Raw genomic sequence first — 17,535 nt, 5'->3', positions numbered from 1 at the left:
TGAATGATAAATTCTCATAAGAATTGCTGATAAAATTTGTTGTAAGGCAACAAATTAGATTTAGAAATTTTTAATAGACTCTATACCCCAATGGATTAGGCATTGATCAAATGTGACCCAGCCGAAAGAGGAATATGTCACAAATGGTTATGAAAAATATAGAATTAAATCAATTTTACTTTTGTTTCCTGTAGATCTTCAAGGCTAGCCAGTACTTGTCTGCATGGAATGTTTTAGCTTTAGTTAGCCACTATTAATTAGGAACATCTGTAGATCTATAGAATAATTTTTGGCCATATCTATTATATGGGATGTGTTTATCAAGTTATCAAGAATTGTGTATGTATTTGAAGATTTGAGATGAGAATCAGAATGAAACTAAAAATAATTCTCATACATTTTTCCCAATCTTGAATCATCCCTGGGTATACCCACCCTAGTATTGCAAAGCCAAAAGAGTAGAAAACCACTCTTGGTTTTGTTGAAGTTGGGCCCAAATGCTTTGCACATGCAATTGTTAACAAGAATTGGCCATTCTTTAGACTGTATGAGTACTTTCATCTTGGTATTTAGTATTTTGTTGCTTAGTAGTTTTAGTTCATTTTAAAACACCAACAAAATGGCGACTCTACTGGGGAGTTGTCCAACCCATCTATAAAAAGTACTGCAGTTTCTTTGGCCTTGTTGTGTATGTGTGTGTTAGGTTATCTATGTTTTACCCATGGTTATAAGGGAATATTTTAGTGACAAACCTTGAGAATTTAAAGAGAGAATAGCCCAAGTACCACCGCTACACACTAACGTATCTTGCCTATCCAAGTGTCTTATCTAACAAGCAAGTGTTGTAGTCTTACAGCATCAGTGATTGGTCTATCTATGTTAGATATTTTTTTTTACTTGTGTGTTGTTTTCTTTGAGCCAACAATAAGTGTCATTGTATATTTTCCCGAGAATAGGGTGGCAACTTAGTCAAGGTTTTGAAGCTAGTGCTTATTTTAACAAAAGGTGAATATGGCTGCCAAGAGAAAGAACACAAGAGTTTAAATGAGAGCCAATCCTAATGTACCAATGTATACTGATCAACCCCAAGGTTGTAGGAAGAACCAAAATAAGAAAAGGACAGATCCAAATCCCACCTGGAAACCAAAAGGAAATGCATTCATCAATTCCCAGTATCAACCAACATTAGGAAGAGAGTCTTCTTCACTTAGTTCTGAATCTGAAACTACAAGACTCTTAGGAGGCATTTTTAGTACCCCATTACCAGATGAGAGAGTCTTTTAGGACAAAGATGTGTCCACAGTAGGAATTGTTTCATCGAGGCTAGATCCTTTAGTAGACATGAACTATAGGCTAGGATTTAGGAGTTCATTTGATAATCCTTTTAATCCTAGAGTAGCCCCATATGTGCAGCCCAACCTTATATATCTAGACGATCTTGCTAATTCAGAGACTACTTTTGTAGATCCTAAAGAAGTGCATTCTGAGATAGGAGTTCTGAAGAAATGGATTGCTGATGAAGAAGCTAAATGCATTCGTCTTGAAAAAGAAAAGGAGCGAGCCACCTTGGATGCCATAATAAAAAGGGATTCTTTGCTAAGAAGGATGGCTACTTTGAAGGAGCAGAACAAAAAGTTAGAAGAGAATACCACAACTCTCCATACTGATGTATTTGGTGATGTAGACAATCTGAGAGCTAAAGTTTAAGAACAAGAAAAATGACTAAATCAAAGGCAAGAACCAATTATTTCTCAAGTCCAAGCTTATAAAACTATTCAAGTGGACCCTGTAGAGCCCACTATAAAAGCTCTAGATAAAGGGAAGGGAAAAGCTATAGGAATCCAAATAAATGAGCCTCAAGCTATACCAAGAAAACCTATACAACCCTCCATGTCAAAATTAGATTTAGATCTAGAGAAGGCTAGAAAAGAGAGGGAAGATCTTGCAAAAGAACTTTAGAAGGTTGAGAATGAAGCTCAAGTTGTAGAAACTAGGAGAAAAATCCAATTCATAAAATTTAATTCTACATTGGCTTCATGGACCAATTTGTCTATCCCACCTGCAACTCCAACACCAGCTAGTGGTCCAATAATCTCAACTCAGGGAATATCCCAATTGGCTCCTGCCTCATCATCCACTATTGGCACCCAAATCCCATTTGCCCCACCTCAACAATCCCAAGCTGCTCCTCTGAGTCAAACTAATATAGCTAGTACCTCAAATGTTCTTGGTTTCTACAAGAAACTTGTATACCTAGAAAAGTATAGAAAAATATCATTTGTTGGTATTCCTGGTGCCCCACATCCCATATTGTTTGATTTAATAGATAAAGTGGCTAAGTTCTCTGGGAATAATGTTGTTACCGGTGAAGAAAATTTGAGAATTTTCATTGATATGTTGAATGATTATGAAGTTGAACATGAAGATATGGTAATGAAATTTTTTCTGCATTCACTAACTAAGGATGCAAGGGATTGGTTTAGGAGGTTGCCTGATGATAGTATCACCTCATGGAATGATTTGGAGAAATTATTCAAAGAGAAATATGGAGACAACACTAATGCAGGATTCATGCTGAATGAATTCAACAACATCAAGAAGAATCCAAATGAGTCCACATTTGATTTCAATGTAAGATTCTAGAAAGGTATGTATAGACTATTTCAAGTTATGAGGTATGTATAGACTATAAAATTGTAGTAAATATAGAGAATAATAGGAAGGCATCTAGTAAACTGGGTAGGAGGGATGATCCAAAGCTTTTTAATCCTAAGAACAATAATAAAAGGGAGGGTGACAAATCTCCTATAGGAAAGAAGCCAGAAGAACCTACTATAGGCTAGGTTTTGGAATTACTCAAGAAGATGAATCCCACTAATTTTAATAAGACAAATATTGTTCAGAGAACCCTTGTGAATAAAAATAGTTTCAATATGCAGCCTAGAATGCAAAATTACCCTTACACCACTCAGTGGAAAGATGGTAAGCCAATTCCCAACCAGACCCAAAATGTGAAGGATAAGGGTACTCCAGATCCCCTACAAGGGAACACTATGAATATGAATGATGATGTACCATGGTGTATTATATGTCAATCACCTCATTCTACTAATTATTGTGTTGTTTCTCAGTCATTTTCCCAAGGTCAAGGTGTGAAACTTGAAGAAGAAAGTGAAGAGAAAAGCCATGATGATATAAGTTGCAATATGGTAAGCATGTGTGATGATTTGATAGATTGTGATTCATAAGAGCCTAAAAATGACATTACTAGTCAGAGAGTTGCTCATCATTTACATCATCAGAAAGTGCTTTTAGATGATGAAGGGTATGATATAGATAAGGTATGCATCACATATTTTGATGTAGGTCTCACAAGCTTAAGAATGCCCTCCAAAGAGGAAATTGACAGAATTACAGTAGAAATGATTTCAGAAGTCCATAGTAACTACAATTTGAGAAATAGAATAGTAAATAATAATGTAAGAAAGACATCTAGTGTATTCATCAAAGATATCACCCATAAGATGAATGATCAAAATAAGAGAGTCAGTGAAGATGTGCCTAAGATCAAGGACAATAAGGGTAAGAAATGGGAACCAAAAAAGAAGGTTCAATTTCAGACAAATGAAGCAACAAAAACCAGTGGTGCAACCAAAGAAATTAGAAACTGATACTATCAAGAAAACAGTAATGCCTACTATTCCAAAGGTTTCAAGTCCAAATACTCTTGTTAAACCTACTATTACTGAACACGTTGATATGATATCTATGTTGTCCCAAATAACTGTGAAAGTGCCTTTTTTTGAACTTCTTAAAATTGAAGAGCATAAAAGCAAGGCTTTATCATGGTTGGGTGGGATAGGAAATAATAACATTGTTATAGATTAAACTATTGCCCAAAAAACCCCATTAGTAGTAGAGGATAATGGTATCATATCCCAAATTCCCCAAATGTTTTTAGATGATTCCTCAGTGGCATTTATAGAAGATATTGACCCTTTTTTCCTCAGTCTAGTCATAAAAGGGAAGACCCTAATAAATTGTATGATAGACTCAGGAGCTTCCAACACCATAATGTCTTTCAAAGTAATGGAAGTGTTAGGATTGAAAGTGGATACCAAGCAGGGAAAATGTAGATGAATGGATGCTAGGGAAGTCCCAGTCATGGGTACCATAAATGCATTACCTTTCAAACTAGCTACATATCCCGAAGTAGAGTTAACCATGTCTATCCTTGTGGTGGATATACCTCCACACTATGGAATGTTACTCTCCAAAAAATGGAATGCTACCATGGGGGGAAGCCTGCAGTGTGACTTAACCTATGCTACTTTCCACATTGGGGATAAATTTATCAGGGTAAATAGAGAACCAAGGGTTAATCACATTTTACGGGAAGAAATTGATAAAGATGCCACTTGTTTCTTAGATACTGGGGTAAATGCTTTCAGAGCTGAATTGATTATTCAAGAAGTTGAAAAATTACCTGCTATAATTGAACATGAAGTTGAATGTTGCATGAAGTCACCAAAATTATGGACAATGTTCTTTGATGGGGCTATTTCTAAAGTGTGTGCAGGGGCAGGAGTAGTTTTTGTCTCCCCTGAGAATAATACCTTTAGGTATTAATTCACATTGAAGTTTTCCTGCACAAATAATATTGCAAAATATGAGGCATTGTTGCTAGGATTGAAAGTTTCCACACATCATAGAATTAAGAAATTACATGTTATAGGGGACTCTGAACTAGTTATCTCCCAGATAAAAGGAACTGATTTATCCAAGAATAGGATATTAAAGTAGTATAGAAATGTAGTTTGGGATTAGATAGAATCCTTTGATGCATTTGGTAGGTCATGGAGAGATAGGACTCAAAATAAGATGGTTTATTTGTTAGAAAATGTAGCAATCAAGCCTAAGGAAATATCATTTGAACGAATATCTCAAATTGAGGTACAAAATAGCCTTCCATACCTGGTAACATTGAAAATTGGCAAGTCTTTGAATATGACAAAGACATTACAAATTTTTTGTTAAATGTAGATAAGCACCATGGTCAGGAAATGGATTGCAGCAAACTGATTGAAACCATAGATGGTAAAGAAACCATTTTTGGCCAGGAGGTTATGCAATTGAAAACCAATAAGGTGCCTAAAGGGTTAGTGGTCTTGAAAAATATTTTTGATAACCAGGACAGAGTAAAACCAAGAGTTAAGGACCTTAAGCCCCAGGAATTAGAAGAGATAAACCTAGGTATTGATGAAGCTCCCAAAAAGGTTTATATTGGCCAAAATCTACCTGTTAAAATCAGAAAAAAATTGATTGACCTGCTTAGAAAGTATAGACATGTTTTTGCATGGTCATGTCATGACCTTAAGGCTTATAGAGAAGATCTATTCTAGCAGGTCATACCCTTAAAAGATAATGTAAAACCTTTCAGACAAAAATAGAGACCAGTAAACCCTACCCTAGCTCCCAAAATGCAAGAAGAGTTGATGAAAATAAGGGATGGGGGAATAATCAAACCAATTAGGCATTCCACCTAGGTTTCAAATTTGGTTCCTGTCAGGAAGAAGAATGGAGATATAAGATTGTGTGTCGATTTCAAGAACTTAAACATTGCATCTTTGAAGGACAATCATGGATTACCCAATATGGAAGCCATGTTGTAGCAAGTGACTGGCTTTGAGTTAATGTCAATGATGGATGGTTTCTTTGGATATAATCAAGTTCTAGTAAAGGAAAGTGAATAGTTCAAGATAGCCTTCACAACCCCATGGGGAACATATGTATAAGTAAGAATGCCTTTTGGCCTAATTAATGCAGGAGCTACTTTCCAAAGAGCCATGGATGTGGCATTTCATGATTATATTGACAAATTTATGGTTGTATACCAGGATGATCTTACAACATATTATAAAAAGGTTAAGGATCACTGTAGACACTTGGAGAAAATCTTTATCAAAGCTCTAGAATATGGAGTATCCTTAAACCCAAAGAAATGCACATTTGGGGTGAGAGAAGGAAAATTACTAGGAGATATAGTATCTAAAGACGGGGTGAAAATAGACTCTAAGAGTGTAGCAGCTATTGACAAAGTCCCCAAGCCAAAAAATGTAAAAGGAATTTAGTCCTTCTTTTGGCCAAGTCAATTTCCTTAGAAGATTTGTTACCAATTTTGCTGAGATTAGTAGACCTATCTCAAAGATGCTCAAGAAGGGAGCCACTATAGATTGGAATGGTGAGCCTTCACAAGCATTCCAAGATATTAAAACTACAATAAAAAATGCTCTAGTACTAAGAACTCCAGATTACACAAAGCCTATGCATATCTTTTCTTTTGCATCTTTTCACACTGTAGCTATAGTCTTATTGTAAAAAATCAAGACATGAGCAACCCATTGCCTTTTTTAGTAAGTCACTACAGCCTGATGAATTAAAATATGAGATAAATGAAAAGTAGGCATATGCTTTAGTAAAGGCTGTAAAAGCTTTTAGATGCTACCTAGTAGGTGCTACTGTCATTACCTTTGTACCTAGTTCTACAGTGAAAGATATATTTTCTCAACAGGAAGTATCAGGTAGGAGGTGTAGATGGATCAACAAGATCCAAGAATTCGATATTGACATATAGATAACTAAGTTGGTAAGAGGTCAAGGTTTGGCTAAACTCATGGCTGAATCTAATTTGGATGCAAATTAGATAAATGTGGTAGTTGATAACCTCATATCTAACTTATGTGACATGGATCATTGTGATTAGTACACCAATGTTATATATTACCTGCAACACATGGAAGCTCCCCCTCATCTACTTGAAAATGAAAAGAGGAGTACTAAATTGCAAGCCATCAGGTATATAATTGTCCAAGGCAATCTATGGTGGAGAAATTTTTAGGGAGTATCATTGAAATGTGTTGATCAAGAAAAGGCAAAAGAGGTCTTGAAGGAAATGCATGCTGGAGTGTGTGGGGGACACTATATGGCCAAAACTACTGCACATAAATTAATGAGGGCTAGATTTTGGTGGCCTTCCCTTTTCAAGGATGCTCAGATTATGATTATAAAATGTGACCCTTGTCAAAGGTTTGTTGGAAAATTGAAGTTCTCAGGTAATAATCCATTGAAGCCAATGGAGGTTCAAGCACCCTTTCAACAATGGGGTCTGGATTTCATAGGAGAGATTTTCCACAAGTCTAGCACTAGCTACTCTTGGATTCTAGTGGCTACTGATTACTTTACAAAGTGGGTAGAGGCTATCGCCACAAGAAATGCAACAAGTAAAGTTGTCAATAATTTCCTACTGAATAATATTATCTCTATATTTGGTTGTCTTCAAAAAATTGTAACAAATAATTCTATGTGCTTTAGGTCTGAGGAATTTATTAAATTTTGTGATAAATATAAAATAACAAGGTCATCATCTTCTCCTTATCATCCACAAGGGAATGGACAAGCTGAATCCACAAATAAGAGCTTGTTGAAAGTTATTAAGAGAACCTTGGATGATAACAAAAAGGCATGGGATTCCAAGTTACAATTAGCAATATGGGCTAACAGGGTAACTATGAAAAAAGCCATCGGTGTAGCTCCATTTGTTTTGGTGTATGGAATTCAAGCTAGAATGCCTTAGAACAACTTGATGGGACTCTATAATTACATTCAGTTGTATGATGAACATACTACAGATGAAATGCAAGAAAGCATGGATGAATTGGTAGGACTAATAGATACCAGAAGAGAAGCATCTCTTAAGAACCAAAAGTTGCAACTACAAGTTAAGACACTCTATGATAAAAGAATGGTAAGCAGAAAGTTTGAAGATGGAGATCTAGTATTAATATCGAATGGAAAAATTGAGGATAAAGGAAAACATGGAAAATTTGATCCTATCTGGTTAGGCCCATATCTAATTGAAAATTCTTGGGGTGAGGATTCTTATATACTCAAATATGTATTGGATAATATTCTTGAACTACCAATTCATGGATAGTTCTTGAAAGAGGTATTTTTCTTGAAAGAAACTTATTTTGTCCATGAGCAGTAGTTTTAGGGTTTCCTGGTGTTTTGTACATTCTGTATATTCTGTAAATCTTTGTAAATATCCTTGTGCAGTCTGGTTCATTGTTTCTGTATGTTGCTCAGTGTTTTCTAAAGAAGTTGTTTTTTTTACCAAATATGTGGTCTACTCTCCTAGAGATTTTAAATTCTTGCATAGACTCAGGCAGTCTATCATCCCTAGAAAGAGCCACTGTTGGCCTACTTTTTCACTATGTAGAGGATAAGGGAAAATCTTCTGAAAAATCATTTAAGTCTTGAAATTTTGAAAATTAGGGTTTTGTTCCTTGTGTTTTTCAAATCATTAGATTTCCCTAGTTTTAGAATACCCTCAAAATATTTTTCAGAAAAATGCTTTCAATGATGTTTTTTTTCCTAAGGGAGGGCTTGCATAAGCATGAGGTCATTATAATTTTGTTTAAATATATGTGATTTTGCTTAGCATACAAATTGATTAATCATTCTATTAGCAATTACCTCTGATGATGCAATGTCAGATGACATGAGCTCATATGGTAGTTTCTTATTGGTCAGTACAACTGACTGGTTTTTATTAGAAAGTGGATTAATTTGATCATTGATCTTCTCTTGATCAATGAATGACGCTTCCCCATGATTCTAAGATGCAAGGAATTCAAATAATGTGGGGAAGCAGATTTGTGACATGTATCATTGTTTTAAAAGCTATAAAGCTTGTTACTTTTTAAATTAGAACCATCTAATCCGGTAAAATCTACGAACGGGATTCAAACTTGGGTGCAAATTGCGAGCAATGATTACTGAGAGTAAATATGATTTAGACCTTGTGCCTGTGATTTTAATGTATGAGAAGAGCCCACGATTTCATCATTAATGAACCACCAAAGTACAGAAAGAACATTAGGGCATACAAAATTTTCAAAGTCGGGGCATGAAAATTCTTCGTTAACACTCTAGTAAAATTGTAGAAGATATCACATAGTGCAAAAGTGCAAATTCTGGCGGGTAAGTGCTCTGTGACTTTCTAAGTAATTTTAAAGTATCTTCTATTGTGAAATTCCTAGGGTTCATTCAAAATGCCTCCCTAAAAAGAGTTTACTAGCAAACAAATTATTTGAAATGTTCTGTGCATGATGACTTTCTTGAAAAAATCCACTTATTAGTGCATGAAATAACTAAGGGGAGGGAACTCATTCCAAAACATCCCAGAGTAGTTGTAGCAGAAGGTTTTTATGACAAAGCTAATTGGGTAAGAGATGCCTAGGTTTCCATGAGAGGTCTGGATTTATTTAAGAAATGGTTTTCAGAGCAAAAACTAGACACTCCCATGAGAAATGTTTGGGAGTTTGATATTGGTAAATTAACAGTCCTCACAATTTTCTTTGATATTGATTTATTGATAGACCTGGCAAAGAAATATGATCCTATTACGGGATGGGTAAAAAATCATTTTGGAGTCAATCTTTTTAGGGTTTTCCCTGAGCTGTTCAGTGAGGTTTTCAACTTTTACATTAACCACGATGTGCATGAAATCATTCATATGGATGATTTACAAGCCAGATATGATGCACAATGAATTTACCTAAGAACAGGGCCACTAAAAGAGCATGCTGCTAAAATTGGCACTTTGCCTATGATTACAACCAGTACCATAGAGCCATTGTTGAGAAGACATTTCAACTTGAGAGCTCAAGCACTGTATTTTTCTCTTTGCAAGATTTTTGGGATAGATGAAGGTGATCAAAATCTAGGTTCTATTATCCTTATAATGGCTCAAACCCTTCAATTTGGAATGAGTACCATTTTGGATTTTGCCACTTTTCTAGGAAAAGAAATTCACAATGGTTTGGTTGGAATAGAAAAGGGAAAATTGAACAAACCATTCTGTTGGTATTCATTGTTGATGGATGTATGCTTATACAAGGGATACACTTTCTTCTCCAAGGATATGGAGTTGGAAACAACCAAGGATGGAGAGAGGAATCCAGTGCAATTGTGGAGTGCGGATATGACTTCAGAAGCCATAGATGCTAGTTATGTAAGATTTGACAGATATTTCACATCTAGGCTAAGATTGCTTTTGAGAGGTGACAGCCCCAGGATTCCACAAGCATTGTTGGAATTGGTTAGACCTAAAGACCATGCACAAGGACTATTGGTTAGTCATAATTGGGGGGATATAATCCCTTATAATGTTTAAACTATGATAAGGGTATATGGTTTTGTAGGAAAGGCACATGTGTTGTCTTTTCATGTGCCCTTGAAGATAGGGATTGCTGAGCTCTTGTGGCAAATAGGCACTATAGATGAGAGGGACTTGATTAAGAAGGGTACTTTCTTTCCAATTGTTACTATAGTACATTATTTTGTCTTTGTTAGAAAAGGGTGGAAGCACCTGAATTTGTTTTTGGATAGATATAACATGGTAGAGTCTCACGTTAGATTATTGACCCTGAAGAATTATATGACCTTTTAAAAGAAAGGGTGAGAGCTTTTCATATGGTACATCAAGTTTATTATCCAGAAGATATAGTCAAAAATATCTTCACATTGCTGGAAGAAGAGTTGAGGAAAGAGAAATGGATAGTTTTTAGTAATACCCTAGAATTCATTATTGCTTTTGAACTTCAGTATGACCCATTGAAAGATAAGAAATACTGGGGAGAAAAAATACAAGCATTAATGAATGATTTTTCCATAATAATTCAAACCATGAATGAAAAGAAAGCTATGTATGTTGAGACACATCCAGACAAGGCTGCAAAAGTACAAAGAAGAATAAGTAGTAGAAATGTGGTAGCTCTTGGCCAATATACATTGCAAAAAAGGGCAGGTTATGTCATGATTCAAAATGTGCAATAGGCACCCCCTCATCAGAAGCCAAGGTCAAGAAGTCCATGTACAACCAGCTCTCCAAAAAGGCAAAAATTAAAGCAGGGGTCTTCTTCTCAAAAGGAACAATACTCCCTAAGCTAGTCCCCAATCTAGATAGATGATGAAGAATCTCTAAGGGAACAACTTAGACAAATGGGTGGAGAAGGGGATGTGATTGTCACTTCTACAGACTTGGATATTGGAGAGCCACAAGAACCTCCTACACCTTCCTTGGAACTAACAATCACTAATTACGAAGGTAATGAAATTGACCCAATAGTTGCCCAGGCTTCTGAAAGATTTATTAATGATGAAAATTTTGTAAGATCTAGGGCTTTTTCTCAGTTTTTGTGGAGATTAAATATGGGAATTTTGAGAAAGCCTGTGAGAAAATCAAGGCTGAGCAACTAGATAAACCTGACCAAGTTATTAAGGGAGAGGTGAAATCAAAATTTTTGAATGATTTTGCCCAGTTTAATCCTAAAGCTGGGAGGCAAATAGTTAGACAGTCAGGAGTCCTCCTTCTGCTAGAATGGGATATAGCAAATTCTATTCTTTTTGATTCAGTAAGGAAGTAGAAGGATGTTCAACTAACAACTACTAAAGAAATATTACAGGCTCATAGAGGAGTCAAATTTAGTGATGACCACCAAGCCCTTGTTATATGGTCTATGGAAAAGAGGGAAAATAATAGGATGCATGAGTTTCCCACTATAGAGCATACTAGTACATTGACAGTATACAGGGCTATGAAGTGAGTAGTAAGCAAATAATGGGAATGGCCTCAGAAGTGCTAAAATCTGGTGGTGTTGTATCTGGCTAGGAAGAAGATAGATTTACCCAACTCAATGCTAGGTTTGAAGAAGTTTTGAAAGCATATGAGGAAAGCGGTATATAGATACAGTCAATGGAAAACAAAGTGTCTCAAATGGAGAAGGTACTGGGGAAAAGAAAATTGGATGAAACTAGCAAACCCAGGATTTCCTACCCCCCAAGGCCACCTATCGAACCCTTCAAGTCTACTCCAATAGTTGAGATACCTGATACTCCAGAAAGACCTTAGTTCTATATTGTAGATGATTTTGAAGAAGAGAAGAATAAGTTGTATGCCATGCATGTAGAGCTTAACAATTAGCATGAAGAAAAATTGAGGCATGGTATTATGTATTTAATAGACAGAATAGAGTGGCCCACATTCTTTGATCAATTGTAAAAGATTTCAACAATCGGGAATGAATTAAAGAAAAATGAAGATATATTCAAACCCATTGTACAGAAGTGGATAGAGAGAAGCTTAGATATCACTGCTATGTGTATATATGTTATTCATTTAACATATCATCAGATAGAAGGAATTTTTGACTTAATAAATAAATTGTAGCATTTTGATGATAAACAAGATTCTTTCTATAGAAGACTAACCAATTTCCTTTCCAAGTATTTTGCAAAAAAAATTGATTTATTCCCTTGTGCTCTAAAGTCAGTTGATAAAATAAAAGGAAAGGAAGAATAGAAGAAGGACCTAGATGAACCTTTTTGTGAGAGAATAAATAGGGTTATAAATGAAGCTGGCCATCTGTTGTGGGAAATAACAAATGAGGAGTTGGTTAAAGTGCAGATATTTTACAACTCTATCAGAAAAGAATTGGTTAATATGGAGACAATTGCAAATTCCCTTTTAACTATACAAAGAGAAGTTCTGAGTTTTGATTGGCTAGATTAATGTTGTCTATAATAAGTGGAAGGGAAAATTTATGTCCACAGAGCAGATGTCAGAAGATGACAAGGTAGAAGATCATCCAGATGTAACTGTTACTATAACAGTCAATGAAAAAGATAGAGAAAATCCCCAAGTTAAATTAAACTTACAGATAAATGAAGGAGACACGTCACTTTCAAGCCTCATGGTCACTTATTTTGAGGAATCAAATAAATAAAAGAATCAAATCATTATACCAATTCTAGAGGATGTAATAGAAAGGGCCCACAAAAGGAATGTTTGATGTAAAACTTTTTTTGTTACTCACATTTTTGTCATCTTGTGATAAGTGTATGCAAATGTTTCCTATAAAAGACACCTGTCACTTTCTCTTAGCCTAAATCTTGTTGCATCACACACTATTTAAGTGAGATTCCAAGGCTAAAGCAGGGTCTGAATTCTATTTTGCTAAGTGATATGCTTAGTTTTTCTTTGGTCCAAATTTTACGATGTGTTTTCTCTGTCAATTCTCTCAGAATACATGAATATAGAATGAGTTGTGTTTCTTTCTGAAGGTCATTATGAGTCTATTGTAAATGGTATACAATTTTTGAAGAAAATGAATACACATTGTAAACTATCCCCATATCAGTTCTTTCTGAATCATGTCTCCTTTTAATTACTTGGTTATCTTGATATTGTATAAGTAAAGGCTTGTACAATTGAAAGCAATCTAGTTAGGTTGTATATCAGTTTATCACTACTGTTAATTCAATGGGTTAAATAAAAGCTTTGGTGAATGTGATAAGGTTGCTCTAGTAGTGGAAAGGGTTTTGAATGATAAATTCTCATAAGAATTGCTGATAAAATTTGTTGTAAGGAAAAAAATTAGATCTAGAAATTTGTAATAGTCTCTATGCCCCAATGGAATAGGCACTAATCAAATTTGACCTAGCTGAAAGAGGAATATGTCACAAATGGTTATCAAAAATATAGAATTAAATCAATTTTACTTTTGTTTCCTATAGATCATCAAGGCTAGCTAGTACTTGTCTACATGGAATGTTTTAGCTTTAGTTAGCCTCTATTGATTGGGACAATCTGCAGATCTATAGAAGAATTTTTGGCCATATCTATTATATGGGATGTGTTTATCAAGTCATCAAGAATTGTGTATGTATTTGAGGATTTGAGATGAGAATCAAAATGAAACTAAAAATAATCCTCATACATTTTTCCTAGTCTTGAATCATCCCTAGGTATACCCACCCTAATTTTGTAGAGCCAAAAGAGTAGAAAACCACTCTTGGTTTTGTTGAAGTTGGGCCCAAATGCTTTGCACATGCAATTGTTAACAAGAATTGGCTAGTCTTTACTTTGTATGAGCATTGTCATCTTGGTATTAAGCATTTTGTTTCTGAGTAGTTTTGATTCATTTTAAAACACCAACACATTCCATTATGTATTAAAAAAAAAGACATGTCTAGTTCAACAAATAATGGAATGGATGCTTTACATTCAAAGGACACCTTTTAGAAGAAAAATTCTCCTGCTCCAACTTTATCTTTGCATAGATTTAAAAGGTTACAAATTAAATGGCTTGGACAAGAAACATTTTCTTCATATATCATGGAACAAATGGACACTTATGCATAGGGCACCATGAATTAAGTGAGTGATGTAGATGCAACCAAATTTTTTGGGGTCAAAGCCACCAATTAATATAAGGTTTCTAATCTCCACGAGGTCAACATTGTGGTTGTAAGGGCTATGGAGAGGGAATTTCTTCATTGTCTACTTCATCACTAATTAACTTGCACCACAAATCGATGATCTTCATCTTTATTGTGGGCTCCCATCCCCTATGTGAGTTTTGATGTAGAAGTCGAAGTCAAAAAAATAAGTGAAATCATGTTGAGTAAGGTTTCTAATCTCAACTTGGTCAGCATTGTTTATTTAAGGGCTATGGACTAGGCAATTCTTCAATGTCCAATTAGGGGTAGTATTGCATCCTCTTTAACTATTACATGTATAACCCTAGGAGGAAATAAGTTGTTGGCTACTTCTTTGAGCCTTGCACTTTCTTCTTCGTGGGTTTTTCTTAAACATGACTCTATATCCATCCCTAATTTCAATAGATTTGGCAATGCATATATTTTCTACAAAAAACAATACCCATTTCTTCTTTTAGTTTTTGATAGGTCTTACTCAACTCTTTCATTTTTAGAGAAGGTTTCCATCATGGCAGAAATGCATAAAACATCTCAAGATAAAACTGAAGATGAAAATGAGTACAAGCATATGGTTGACTTACCTTAGACGAGCTTCACCCTTGGAGCAATTCAATGGTGTGTGAGCTAGAAATATAGAAGCTGTGGGATGAGAAATAGATATTAAATAGTGTAAGAAAACTTGGCAACTATCCATAGCAAGTAATATGAAAGGTAAGCTCGATAACTATGCATAACAAGTTATATGAAAGGTAAATATGGACAAGAAGTTATATGAAAGGTAAATAAGAAAACTTAGAAACTATGCACAACAAGTTATATTAAAGGTAAATATGTACAACCTAATGATTAGTAATCATCCATATAAAAGCTTGATACTTAGAATATCGGCAGTGATCCTAAACCTGATAACTAAGCTGCATGTTAAACTATAACAAATGTCTTCAACTCGATATGAATCAATAGATAATACAATAGAGATTCTCAATAGACTTGTATGCATATTTGTATATATGTATACCAATTATATATCTAATTTGATATATGTCAAGCTTTCAGTTAATACACAAGTCAGGGCAAGTTCAATTGATCATTAGACAATCGAGGAATCAATAGTCTATAATTGGATGGATTGAGGAAAATGATAAAAGTGGCCATCCAACTTATCAAGATGAGATACATAATGAATATGATAATAATGGAAATATTGTGTAAGGAGCAAAGACAATCCATAGCTATGATTTGTTTGTAACAAATAAGAATAGTCCATATATTAAGGAAAGCATCCATGATTATGGTTGAGGGAAATATAATTAGTTGACCAAATTAGCAAGTTTGATTAACTTACATGAAGAAGTATGATTTTTTGCATGAGGCAAAATGGTTAGATGTGACTTCTACCATCATGGCTCCTCAAAACATATTAAAGAAGACTAAATTACTTCTCAAAGGACTTCAATCACATCTATTCATATTTACACACCATAATCAAGCCCTTAAGGAGCCTTGTCATAGCCAAGAAGGGTCATATTGATCCACAACTATCTGGATAAAGAAATGCATGTACATCTAGACTCAAACAGAGATAGCATCATAACAAGATCATCACATAAAAAATATAGACAATAATTAGAGATGGTGATAATCATAGTTGTAGATTCATAAAGAGATTGCTATAAATAGCAATTGCATTAATAATTCATTTACCCACTCATACATTCTAAAGTTATAAAAGACTTCTCTTCATATCAGCCATCATATTAGGATTACCATTTGGATCAAAAATTGTACTCATCCAATCCATATAGGATTGATTCACAAACATATCCAAATATCTATCTCACCAAATCAAATATTGCATTTGCAACTCATTCAATCTATAAAGAGATGAATCAAAAACATATTGAACTTCTTGACATCCTAAATTTTATTATTTTATTCTAAGAGCATTATTGATATTACTAAAATTGACATAATAGAAATAATTATTTATATAAATTTATCTCCATTATCTAAATTACTCTAGAAATAAGGTTTATATAACTGATATTTGTTTTATCTAGATGACATCCATCAATGGTAAATAGTTAGCCTCTCATATGGGAGTGTTGGGTCCTCGAACTTAACACATAATAATAATTAATTTCAAAAAATAATAAAATAATGAATAAACTAGACTTCATCCCATTACCTACAAAAAGAGATTGGTCATATTATGAAAAGTGAGGATATAGGACAAGTGCTAAAGTTCTTCAATTGTTTTACTTACCTTCCTGTCTACCCAAAGTATAAAATAATTACAAGGATGCATAGTTATGGCTTCAACAAGTTGTAAAGAAAGAAACTATATTAAGATTTGATGATGTTGAAATTCTTCTTACTAAGGACATGAAGAGGAAGAATCATGAAACTTCATTGGGAGACACTTTCATAAACAACAAAGGGGCCAGATCACAAGGAGGTATGAATGTTCAGATGACTTTTAGACTTCACATTCAACAATAACCATATTATCTATCATCTTGAATCCATTTATTGAGTGTCACACTGTCTATATAGAGTGTCACAATGTATATATAGAGTGTCACAATGTCTATGACATTACATGTTTTGAAAAGTTTCTTTTTAGCACTCTGGACTGTGGAAGTTTCCCATGCTATTCACACTATAAAACTTAAAAAATATAATATTCAATCATAACTGAAGTATAATTTTTAAGCACAAGCAAGAAAACTAAAGTAGATGAATTTGAATCAATTTTTGGAGGAAAATTCCTAATTTTAAATTTTTTTGGTATTTACTCGCAAGCTTTTTAAGAAAATGTTGCTGTCAATTTTACAGAAACTTGTCAGCATGTTATTGTGTGACTCACCTAGTGAGGAGGATCTCAAGTTCTGCAAGGATTGGACTTATTTTCAAACTACAATCCTAACATTCCTTTTATGTCTCTAAATTTCTTAAACATGAAATAGTTTTAAAATTATTTACAAGATATTAACAATGCCTTGGACTCTTCAACGCTACCTTGAATACTCAAAGGACTGCTCCAACTCTATAAAACTTATAAATTTCTCTATAATTCAGCTTTTCACCTCTTCAAACTAACAAAATATTCATACTTAAACTCAAACTTGAATTATCAGAGTGCTTATGATTAAAATTCTTTAGGGTTGATTGTTCAAGATTTAATGATAT

General features: G+C 34.3%; 1 pseudogene; it reads right to left on the bottom strand.

The window, feature by feature from the left end:
* Nucleotides 1-17,535, bottom strand: part of LOC149580215 (uncharacterized) — a 94,198-nt pseudogene that overhangs the window by 37,977 nt on the left and 38,686 nt on the right.

Source organism: Cupressus sempervirens, chromosome 1 (genome assembly GCF_028749045.1).
Source record: "Cupressus sempervirens isolate cs-2001-9-10 chromosome 1, ASM2874904v1, whole genome shotgun sequence".
NCBI lineage: Eukaryota > Viridiplantae > Streptophyta > Pinopsida > Cupressales > Cupressaceae > Cupressus > Cupressus sempervirens.
The sequence above is the reverse complement of the archived record's forward strand: the minus strand, read 5'-3'. Positions and strand labels throughout refer to the sequence as shown.